A 12,080-nucleotide genomic window follows, 5' to 3' on the forward strand; every position below is an offset into this window, starting at 1 on the left:
ATCCCTGGGTTGGGAAGATTCTCCCTGAGTAGGAAATGGCAACCCACTCCAGTATTCTTGCCTGGGAAGTCCCATGGACAAAAGAACCTGAAGGTCTACAGGCCTGCAAAGAGTCAGACACACTGAGTGACTGAACATGCATGCAAGCACGTTGCCCAAGGAGAAGGTGTGCCATGCATACCAGACCATCCTATTATCTTTAATGTTACATGATCATCCACAGGCTTCCCTGGTGGCTCAGAGGTTAAAGCGTCTGCCTGGAATGCAGGAGACCCGGGTTCGATCCCTGGTTGGGAAGATCCCCTGGAGAAGGAAATGGCACCCCACTCCAGTACTCTAGCCTGGAGAATCCTATGGAGGGAGGGGCCTGGTAGGCTACAGTCCACGGGGTCGCAAAGAGTAGGAAATGACTGAGCGACTTCACTTCTAGGAGTATGAAGTTTCAACATACTGTATCTTTGAGAAAGAAACAATATTTCAAATTATTTTAAATGTTAGTAGTCACACATAGGGATGAAAGCAATTAAAAGTTAAAAGTAATCTTTCACCTTCATCTCACAATGTGCAACGCCAGTAGTAAGTCTTTAAGGAATTTTGTCAATAACTGTGAGAAAAAATTCTTCTGTCTTACTAGACACCTAAAAGCTAAAGAAAAGAATGAAAGGCATATTTTATTGGTATGAGATTGAAGAGAGAAGTAAAAAAATCTTACTCATTTCTTAAATCTGTTTCCTCAAATGTATTTACAAATAAACTTTCCTATTTCTATAATTTTAGAGTCAACATAATTCAAACTTTGATGATTGAGGATATCATGGTATTCAAGATTACCACTGAGAATATGAAATTATCCTGATCGAGGGGAGGAGCTATATTTGGAGCAGGGCTAAGAGGTTGAATGGACTGATTATTGACACGGAAGCATACCTGGAAATTATGTGCAGATATCATTTGGTTTTATCATTATTTTCCCCTTTCTTATAAAAAAAATAGAATGCTGAGGCATGAAGATGGCTTATAATTATAGGTGCTAATTAATAGTCAAATACTTGAGAAACTGATACGCACATGTATATATCTATGTATGTATACATTTCTTTCATACAGCACCTAGCTTGGTGTTCTGTATATAATACACAAGCAAATTGTTGTTTCCTGAAAGATTATGTTGTTCCATCAGTGTGAACTCAATTCTCGTCTCAAAGGTGCTAAAAGCCTCAAATCTTGATGATTACCAGTGTCCAATGCAAATTCATTTTAATAATCCCTGCTTTTGACAAGCTTTTTTAAAAACAACTAGTCCACCTTTAGACCTGGGTTCAAATTTTAGTTCTACTATTTACTCATTTGTGGCCTTGGATATGTTCCTGAAATCCACTGAATCTCAATGCTCTCTCATCTATAAAATGGGTGAATAGTATCCTGAGGACTAACTTAATGAAATAGCATGTGTGAAATGACTGAAATAGTATATCTCCTGGAGGAGATGTTTCAGTTCAGTTCAGTTCAGTCACTCAGTTGTGTCTGACTCTTTGCGACCCCATGAATCGCAGCATGCCAGGCCTCCCTGCCATCACCAACTCCCGGAGTTCACTCAAACTCATGTCCATCGAGTCTGTGATGCCATCCAGCCATCTCATCCTCTGTTGTCCCCTTCTCCTCCTGCCCCCAATCCCTCCCAGCATCAGAGTCTTTTCCAATGAGTCAACTCTTCGCATGAGGTGGCCAAAGTACTGGAGCTTCAGCTTTAGCATCATTCCTTCCAAAGAAATCCCAGGGTTGATCTCCTTCAGAATGGACTTGGTTGGATCTCCTTGCAGTGCAAGGGACTCTCACGAGTCTTCTCCAACACCACAGTTCAAAAGCATCAATTCTTCGGTGCTCAGCCTTCTTCACAGTCCAACTCTCACATCCATACATGACCACCGGAAAAACCATAGCCTTGACTAGATGGACCTTAGTCGGCAAAGTAATGTCTCTGCTTTTCAATATACTATCAAGGTTGGTCATAACTTTTCTTCCAAGGAGTAGCGTCTTTTAATTTCGTGGCTGCAATCACCATCTGCAGTGATTTTGGAGCCCCCCAAAATAAAGTCTGACACTGTTTCCACTGTTTCCCCATCTATTTCCCATGAAGTGATAGGACCAGATGCCATGATCTTCGTTTTCTGAATGCTGACCTTTAAGCCAACTTTTTCGCTCTCCTCTCTCACTTTCATCAAGAGGCTTTTTAGTTCCTTTTCACTTTCTTCCATAAGGGTGGTGTCATCTGCATATCTGAGGTTATTGATATTTCTCCCAGCAGTCTCAATTCCAGCTTGTGTTTCTTCCAGTCCAGTGTTTCTCATGATATACTCTGCATATAAGTTAAATAAGCAGGGTGACCATATACAGCCTTGACATACTCCTTTTCCTATTTGGAACCAGTCTGTTGTTCCGTGTCCAGTTCTAACTGTTGCTTCCTGACCTGCATGCAGATTTCTCAAGAGGCAGGTCAGGTGGTCTGGTATTCCCATCTCTTTCAGAATTTTCCACAGTTTATTGTGATCCACACAGTCAAAGGCTTTGGCCTAGAGGAGCTATCCCACGTTGAAGGTCAGGAACGGCGGCGGTAAGGAGATACTCCTCTTCCAAGGCAAGGAGCAGCTGCTATGCTTTGCTGGAGCAGCCGTGAAGAGATACCGCACGCCCAAGTTAAGAGAAACCCAAGTAAGACGGCAGGTGTTGCAAGAGGGCATCAGAGGGCAGACACACTGAAACCATACTCACAGAAAACTAGTCAATCTAATCACACTAGGACCACAGCCTTGTCTAACTTAATGAAACCAAGCCATGCCTACGGGGCAACCCAAGACGGGCGGGTCATGGTGGAGAGATCTCACAGAATGTGGTCCACTGGAGAAGGGAATGGCAAGCCACTTCAGTATTCTTGCCTTGAGAACCCCATGAACAGTATGAAAAGGCAAAATGGAGGAGATGTTTAACTGCTGTTAACTTTATTTATCATTGAGTTAGACAAGGCTGTGGTCCTAGTGTGATTAGATTGACTAGTTTTCTGTGAGTATGGTTTCAGTGTGTCTGCCCTCTGATGCCCTCTTGCAACACCTACCATCTTACTTGGGTTTCTCTTACCTTGGATGTGGGGTATCTCTTCACGGCTGCTCCAGCAAAGCGCAGCCGCTGTTCCTTACCTTGGATGAGGGATATCTCCTCACTGCCGCCCCTCATGACCTTGAACGTGGAATAGCTCCTCTAGGCCCTCTGGCGCCCGTGCAGCCACCGCTCCTTGGATGTGGGGTTGCTCCTCTCGGCCACCATCCCTGGCTTTGGGTGGGGGTAGCTCCTCTTGGCTGCTCCTGCAGCCATGAAATTAAAAGACTCTTACTCCTTGGAAGAAAAGTTATGACCAACCTAGATAGCATATTCAAAAGCAGAGACATTACTTTGCCAACAAAGGCCCATCTAGTCAAGGCTATGGTTTTTCCAGTAGTCATGTATGGATGTGAGAGTTGGACTGTGAAGAAGGCTGAGCCCCAAAGAATTGATGCTTTTGAACTGTGGTGTTGGAGAAGACTCTTGAGAGTCCCTTGGATTGCAAGGAGATCCAACCAGTCCATTCTGAAGGAGATCAACCCTGGGATTTCTTTGGAAGGAATGATGCTAAAGCTGAAGCTCCAGTACTTTGGCCACCTCATGGGAAGAGTTGACTCATTGGAAAAGACTCTGATGCTGGGAGGGATTGGGGGCAGGAGGAGAAGGGGACGACAGCGGATGAGATGGCTGGATGGCATCACGGACTCAACGGATGTGAGTCTGAGTGAACTCCGGGAGTCAGTCATGGCAGGGAGGCCTGGTGTGCTGCAATTCATGGGGTCGCAAAGAGTCGGACACGACTGAGTGACTGAGCTGAACTGAACTTATTTATCCCTTTTTTTTCTTTCATTGAGAGGGCTGAACATCATGGCCTTTATTCATGATACACCATAGCAAGTTTAAGGCAATAAAGCGTTCAAGGATCATAGGATTTGTGTCAGAGCTAATTGCATTGCATTTGTTTTTATTCTCACTCTTTAAATCATGTATTGATTCTGTGTTATCAGAGAAAAGCCATGTCATTCATAATTTCTTAAAGTATCATAAAAACATTTTTTTATTTTTTAAGCTATATTGGGGTGAGTGAGTGAATCTCTCAGTTGTGCCTGACTCTTTGCCAGCCCATGGACTATACAGTCCATGGAGTTCTCCAGGCCAGAATACAGAGTGGGTAGCCGTTCCCTTCTCTAGGGGATCTTCCCAACCCAGGGATCGGACCCAGGTTTCCCACACTGCAGGTGGATTCTTTACCAGCTGAGCCACCAGGGAAGCCCATATTGGGGTACAGTTGACAAATCAAATTGTAATATATTTCAGGTGTACAACATGATGATTTGGTATACATTTACATTGTGTAAGGATTACCGCCATCAAATTAATTAATCACCTCCTATATTTACCTTTTTTAAAAATGAGAACACAAGTTGTACTCTATCTGTGAATCTCAATTATACAATATAGTATTATCAGCTATACTTGATATATGATATGTTAGATCTTGAGACCTTATTCATAACTGAAATACCTTTTACCAGTTTCTTCTTATTTCCTTGACTCTCCAGCTCTGGCATCTACCATTCTACTCTGGTTTCTACTTTTTTTTGTTTTTCAATTCACATATAAATGATAACAAGCAGTATTTCTCTCTCTCTCTTTCTCTCTCTCTCTCTCTCTTTTTTTTTTTTTGGTTTTCCTTCTTTCACTTAGGATTATACCCTCCAGTTTCAGTCATGTAATTGCAGAAAGCAGGATTTCCTTTTTTGTTTTAACAGAATTAATCCTGTTGCTCAAATAAAATATCATGAAGTCAGACTCAGATAGAAGGGAGAAAATTCTAGGGGATGTGGAGTCACAGAAAGAATATTTTGTGGATTATTTGAGACTTATCTGGCTAATTATTCAATTTTTCAAAAACTTTGACCTATTTCATATATGATTATAGGTGAAAAAATTTGGCAAATGTATATCATTTGTTTAGGGGGAAGGGTTATTTTCTGGATGGGAAAAGCCTCAAGCATCAGCCTCCTGGATTAGGACACTTTACTAAATCCAATGTCTCTGTACCTAATTTATATCCCTCCTTTACCAGAAACATACGGAGTCTAGAAGGGAACATGTTGAAGGGAAAGAGGACAAAATGGAGGAGTCCTTATATTGTCATTTTGAGGTTTCTTCTCAACTTCCTTTTGCTCCCTTCCCCCTTGTCTTTTAAAAATAGAATTTGTAAAGAGCCTTTCAGTCTCTCTCATGCTTTCTTTTTCTTTCAAAGAAACAAAAGCCCTCCAAGGCTTCTGAGTGTAAATTCTTTTAACAGATGACCTTTCTCATCCGATAGATCACCGGCATACGCGTGTGTGCTCAGCCGTGTCCAACTCTTTGAGACGCCATGGACTGTAGCCCGCCAGGCTCCTCTGTCCATGGGATTTTTAAGGCAAGAGTCCTGGAGTGGGCTGCCATTTTCTCCTCTGGGGGATCTTCCCGACCCAGAGATCAAACCTACATCTCCCTCACTGGCAGGCAGATTCTTTATTACAGAGCCACCAGGGGATAAATCATTGAACAATGTATCAGATGAATGTGTCTTAGTTTGGTCTGTTATTACAAAATACCACAGACTGAATGGTTTCAACAACAGACATCGGTCATTTATATTTCACAGTTCTGGATCTGAGATGTCCAAGTTAAAGGTGAGTAGATCTTGTTTAGATTCTCTTCCTGACATGCAGATAGTCGCCTTCTCATTTTATCCTAATGGGGTGGTGAGAGGAAGCTCTGGTATCTCTTTCTCATAAGAGCATTAATGTCATTATGAACGCTCAACCCTCATGACCTCTTTTAAACCCAGTTATCTTCCAAAGGTCCCATCACCCACCACCATCATGTTAGAGGTGAGGGCCTCAACATGTTAATTTGGGGGGGAACACAATCATTTATCCATAACAGAACATAAGTCGTGAATTCTCTTGGTCATGAAGTCAGTTATATCCTGAGAAATGTCTCATTTTACATTACTCTTGCTATTATTATTAGGGCATCTTTGTTTTCCAAGTGTTGAACTATATGAACTTCCTCTTTTCTTTTTTCTGCTCTCAGCATCCAGGGGTTATTTTGAGTACTTACAGAATAATACTGCTCTACAAATTTTGTTTTTACTTCATTTTCCTAGCCCTTTTCATTTTTTCTTTTCAAAATCTTTTCTTCCCATTTTGCCTTTTCTTTTCTATTCTTGCCCAAAAGCTATTTTACATTTGGGACAGTTGTCAGTCTTGACAAGTATTCTGCTTAATACAGTGTTACTAAAGCATATTGAGTCATGGATATGGATTTATGCTCCAAGGATCTATTTCAAATCTTTTTTGAATCTTTTAATGATCAAACATAATATCTCAAATAGACTTTAGAAATCATCAGTTCAACATACTTACTTTGTATAGATGAGGACCCTGGAACAGAGAAATACAATGATTTTCTAGTCAACATATACCAGGACTGGCTTTGTTTTACTGGTTCCAGTGCAATACTCTGCCTAATCATTCAGTTCAGTTCAGTTCAGTTCAGTCACTCAGTCATATCTGACTCTTTGCAACCCCATGGATTGCAGCACATCAGGCCTCCCTGTCCATCACCAACTCCCAGAGTTTACTCAGACTCATGTTCATTGAGTCAGTGATGCCATCCAGCCATCTCATTCTCTGTCATCCCCTTCTCCCACCTTCAATCTTTCCCATCATCAGGGTCTTTTCAAATGAGTCAGTTCTTTGCATTGGGTGGCCAAAGTAATGGAGTTTCAGCTTCAGCATCAGTCCTTCCAGTGAATATTCAAGACTGATTTCCTTTAGGATGGACTGGTTGGATCTCCTTGCAGTCCAAGGGACTCTCAAGAGTCTTCTCCAACACCACAGTTCAAAAGCATCAATTCTTTGGTGCTCAGCTTTCTTTATAGTCCAACAGTATTTATAGTCCATCAGTATTTTGTTTCTGTAAAACTTTTTTTTTCTTCCAAAGTTGGAAGCTCCCACTTCTGTTAGGAAGCACTGAATTAAGTCTGAGGTTTAGCTCCAGTTCTGCCTGGGTAGATCAGGTTGGATCGGACTACATTAGTGATGAAAATTAGTACTTGTGTGTGTGCCTTGAACTTAAAATAAGTCAAGGCTAATGGAAATCATCCAGTAGACCAAAAAGCAATTTAGCATTCCTTTCTGTTTTTGCTTTGGTTTTAAAAAGAATCTGTATAAGTGAGGAATTCTGTTTCATTTCAGAAATACATGCTTAGGACATCTTGGTACAGCAATGGTTTAGAACCTAATAGATTTTATAGAGTGCTTATACATATGGCTATCTCTCCAGTGGTAGGAGATGAATGGAAAAGTTGCTTGATTAATGCCTTTTTTCCTTTCCTTTATTGCTGACCTGCTTTTTTCCCTCGCCCCTCACGTTAGCCTCACTCTGTATATATTGGCCTTCTTGCCGCTGCATGTTCCCCTCTCTGGAACACAGTTCCCCTGCAAGGTCGCAAGGTTTGCACTCTCACTTTCTTAGGTGTCCAAGAGTCACTTCCTGAAAGAAGACTTCGCTCTCTAAAGCAGCACCCCAACACTAATTTATTCCTTCCAGCTTTATGCTTTTTTCCATAGCATTTTCACTACCAAGTTTTAATATATTGGTTTGTTCATTTATTTTTGTCTGTCTTTCCAGTAAATTTATATGTTCCATGAGAATGGGGACTTTGCTTGTTCTCCGCAAGTGTCCAGGGCCCAGAACAGTGCTGTTACTAAGCCAGCCTGCCAGAAGACATTGTTTACACAGATGAATGATTTCACGTGTTTGTATGATCCAGTTCACCTTCATAAAGCACCTGCCGCCCGTGAGGACGTGTGCCTTTAAGCAGTGTGAGGTTTAAGTTGAGATATCCATTCTTTTTCCAAAACTTCTTTTTCTTTCAAAGAAGTTGAATCTGAAGAATTTTGTAACTTTGGATTCAATTTTTTACTATCAAATTAAAGCTAAAAATGCTGCCAGGAAGGAGGGAAAGCCAGATTGGAGGGGGAGGAGGCGAGAGGTAGAAGAAGGGGAAGCAGAGAGTAGGGGGAGGAGAGAGCTGAAAGATCCAGGAAACCTGAGGAGAGGCAACAAAAACCAATTAAAGTTAATGAACTACAGCTAAGCTTTTTATTTTAGCTGTCCCCCCCACTCCCCTACAGTATACCAGCCTAAACTTGGAACTATTTTTCTTGGAGAGACACTTTTAAAAAGTAGATTATTTCCTCCCTACCCCCACGCTCAGAAAAAGAAAAAGGAAAAAAACTAATATGACGCTTTAATCAACAAAGGCATGAGGGTGTGTTTTGTGCAGTCAGTGAATGGATTTGCCCCTTGGCCTTCAGCCTTGGTTCTACCACCCACTGAATCCTGGCAAAATCCCAGGATGTCACGAATCTTGTTCTCCTCTGTCTTCACATAAGCCGAGAGAAAGTCAGCCCTACCGAGTAGTTATCTGGAGACAGGAGGCGGAGGTCCAATTGTAGTATCTAATATTAGAAATAGAGACGCCTCCAATGGTTTTTGGCAGACTGAGCCTCGAAAGAGTGGCTCTGGCTCTCCCACTCGAACATCTTAAATAGTTTATATATCTGTTTGATTAATTTGGCTGGAAACCTGATTGCAGTTAATGTATTAGGTATAAAAGTTTCGAGGAAGATTTTCATCTCGATTATACCCATTCTCTAGAATAACTTATTCCATCAAGCCTGCCGTGTTTAACTGATGAATGCTAATACTAATGAAACACCATCATGTCTACTGAGTGTTCTTTCTTATCCACAACGCCCCCTCCTCCAATTGAATATGAATGAAGTACACTTCACTAACATTTTCTGTTCATTCAACATTTTGGTCAGATATCACATTAAAATGTATGATTCCATTCTAAAACACAAAAAGTGGTATAAATTAATCTGCATGACTTCAGAAGTCATTTGGACTCAGAGCTTCTAACCCTCAGGCTTCTCAAGTATGCTTTCAGATGCTCTGGTTTTCACAATAATCTATTCTTCAATCTATTGCCTGCACCTCAGACTTGAAATAAGAACTTTTTTTCTATTTCTCAGCTTTCGTTTCATCGGCTTATTCCTTTTTGGGTTCCTAAATGGTAATAGGCTTGTCTTCTCTCATGGAAATTAAGAATCGTAGAAATAAGAGTGGCTTTACTGAGTATCTGGCTAATTCATGCTAACTCAGTCTCCATGTCACCCCAGTTTCCTCTCCTCTGTGCTTAAAAATACTGAGGTGCTCACTATTGCTTGAGGTGGCCCACCCTTTGATGGTAAAATCTAATGATTAGAAAGGTAATTCTTGTGCTGACTGAGCCATATATACTGGAACTTCTATTCATTGTAGGTGATCAATTTTGGTCACTTGCTTAGTTTTGCTTATTTGGTCATTTATTCATTTCCTCACTCATTTTTTCCTGTACTCAATAATTGGTGGCTCGTTTGGTAAAGAATCCACCTGCAATGCAGTAGACCCAATTTTGATCCCTGGGTCGGGAAGATCCCCTGAAGGAGGAAATGGCAACCCACTCCAGTATTCTTACCTGGGAAATCATATGGACAGAGGAATCTGGTGGGCTACAGTCCACAGGGTCACAAGAGTGGGACAAGGCTTAAGAGAGTAAACCACCACCACAGAGGCTGTATTAGCTCAGGGCCCTATAGCACCACATTCGTCTATTCTGGTACACATTCTTTTTTTATGGTTGAAAGAGGAAAACAACATTTGTAAATATAAATATCCTCCCTTCTAATTTTGCTGACAGTATAATTTTAAATTCTGTTTCCGGTCACTATCTTCTTGAAAAGTCCTGTCAGTATCTCTTAAGTGTGAATCCAAATTTGAAGGGTGTTTTATACATTTAAAAATCAGTAGAATTGTTATCCCACATTGAACACATGATTTCCCTTAATATTGCTTTTTTCTTTATATATATTTAGAGTTGGTCATTATTTGCATATTATCGGAAAGCCTTTTTGTTTTTTGAAATAGAGTTGTAGTACAATTAAGTCAGGAATCTTCCATCTTGTGTTTGGATTTGTGCGTGTGTGTATGAGAGAGAGAGAGAAAGATTGACTTAACTTTTTATTTTCATATTTTTCCCATGTAAGTTTTATCTATTAAAGATTTATTCTTTGTATTTTACTACCTGTCTAAAGAGTGTTTGCAAATAATGTAATCAAGGTGAACATTCTACTTACCAATAGAATGAAGATATTACAGACAAAAAAATGATAATATCTAATGAACATATAAAAATTCAGTCCCAACTTGTAATAAAAATGCAAATTAAAATCTCAATAAAATTTTATCCATCAAATTGCCAAATGTCAGTTGGTTTGTTTTCAAATTTTAATTTAATACTCATGGTAAGGAAAATACACACATTCATTTATTACTTGTTTGGGTATAAATAGTTACAATCTTTGCAGAAGCCAATTGGAAACTATTGAGAAAGAGTTATCATCATATGATCCAGGAAATGTTACATGGGAAATAAATGAGAAATGGGATTAATGATTTATGCACAAAAATGTTCAGTGTTATTTATGGCAACAAAATTTGAAATTAAACTTTCAACAATAGGGAAGTAGTTAAATGCCTCATGATATCACTAATGAAACATTGCACAGTTATTTACTGCCATTTAAAACTATTTAATGGCATAAAAATCCTTTCATTGTAATTTTAAGTGAAAAAATATTCAATTATATGTAGATTATAACTTGCATGAGTTAAAGAGTCACTGTCTTTTATTTATAGTTGATTTTCTGCAATATCAGGGCTTCCCTGGTAGCTGAGCTGGAGAAGGGATAGCCTACCCAGTCCAGTATTCTTACGCTTGCCTGGAGGCTCAGACAGTAAAGGATTTACCGGCACTGTGGGAGATGTGGGTTCAGTCCCTGGGTTGGGAAGATTCCCTGGAGAAAGGGAATGACTACCCACTCCAGTATTCTGGCCTGGAAAATTCCATGGACTGTAGAGTGCTGGGGTCACAAAGAGTCGGACACAACTGACTTTCTCTTTCACTTTCCCCAGTGCCTAGAATAGTGCCAGGCATTGGCAAACATGCTGTATATATTTGCTAAATGAAGTAATAAATGAATATGCAGTGTATTTCCACCTAAAAGTACACATACATACATATACACACAATTAAGAAGAAGAATCTGTATACAGGCAATATCAGTCTCTGTGTGTTGGCCATTATAATACATTTTACTTCTATGTTTTCACTAATTTCCAAATTATCCATCTTAAAAGCTGATGAAATTTACTGAACTAATAGCCTTGTTATGTCAAATAGTAATCCCAACTTGTGGAAACGTTCTTCATTTCTGCTTCTGTAGTTTGATTCTGAAGCCATGCCCAATAAATTTGGCTATATTTGCCTTTCAAGCATGGAGTCCTTTATAGTATGAAGTTATTTTTTTCCAGTTTGAACACCATTTGAAACAATGATCTGAGTGATTTTTAAACCTACTTCCTACCAACTGTATTAGAATGTGGGATCAGCCCATATCCTTCTATTCTGTTCATGATGATTTGTTGTTGTAAAGTGTTACCAGTGATTTCCTGGTAGCAAAATTTGTCATGATTTGCTACTGACATGCATGTCTACTGAGTTTCTCAGAAAAAGGAAGTGAAGTTAGTTTGACTTGGTTTGATCTTAGTGATCCGGGCAGTGATTATCTCTTTTCTTTAAATTGTCATGGCCCAATATTTTAAAATCTGTTCAAGAATTCTGTCTATAATGTCAAAGTTAACTTTCTCTTCTCTCTAAGATCTGCATTTTTGAAGATGAGTAAAATATCTGTTTGTCCCCTGAGTAGCACTTGAATACCTCTTCCCGACTCTAGTCTTGTCAAATTGGCCAAAGATAGAATGAGTCTCATATCTGTAATTGTTGACTAAACTGCTTTTTCCCAGATAACTTG

The 12,080-nt window shown here is 39.9% G+C and overlaps 1 non-coding gene across 1 annotated transcript; it reads left to right on the forward strand.

Annotated features, from left to right (window-relative positions):
• On the forward strand, window positions 227–298 carry TRNAS-GGA. The gene has a single exon. It is a non-coding gene; the product is annotated as a tRNA-Ser (tRNA).

This window comes from Capra hircus, chromosome 7 (assembly GCF_001704415.2).
Source record: "Capra hircus breed San Clemente chromosome 7, ASM170441v1, whole genome shotgun sequence".
NCBI lineage: Eukaryota > Metazoa > Chordata > Mammalia > Artiodactyla > Bovidae > Capra > Capra hircus.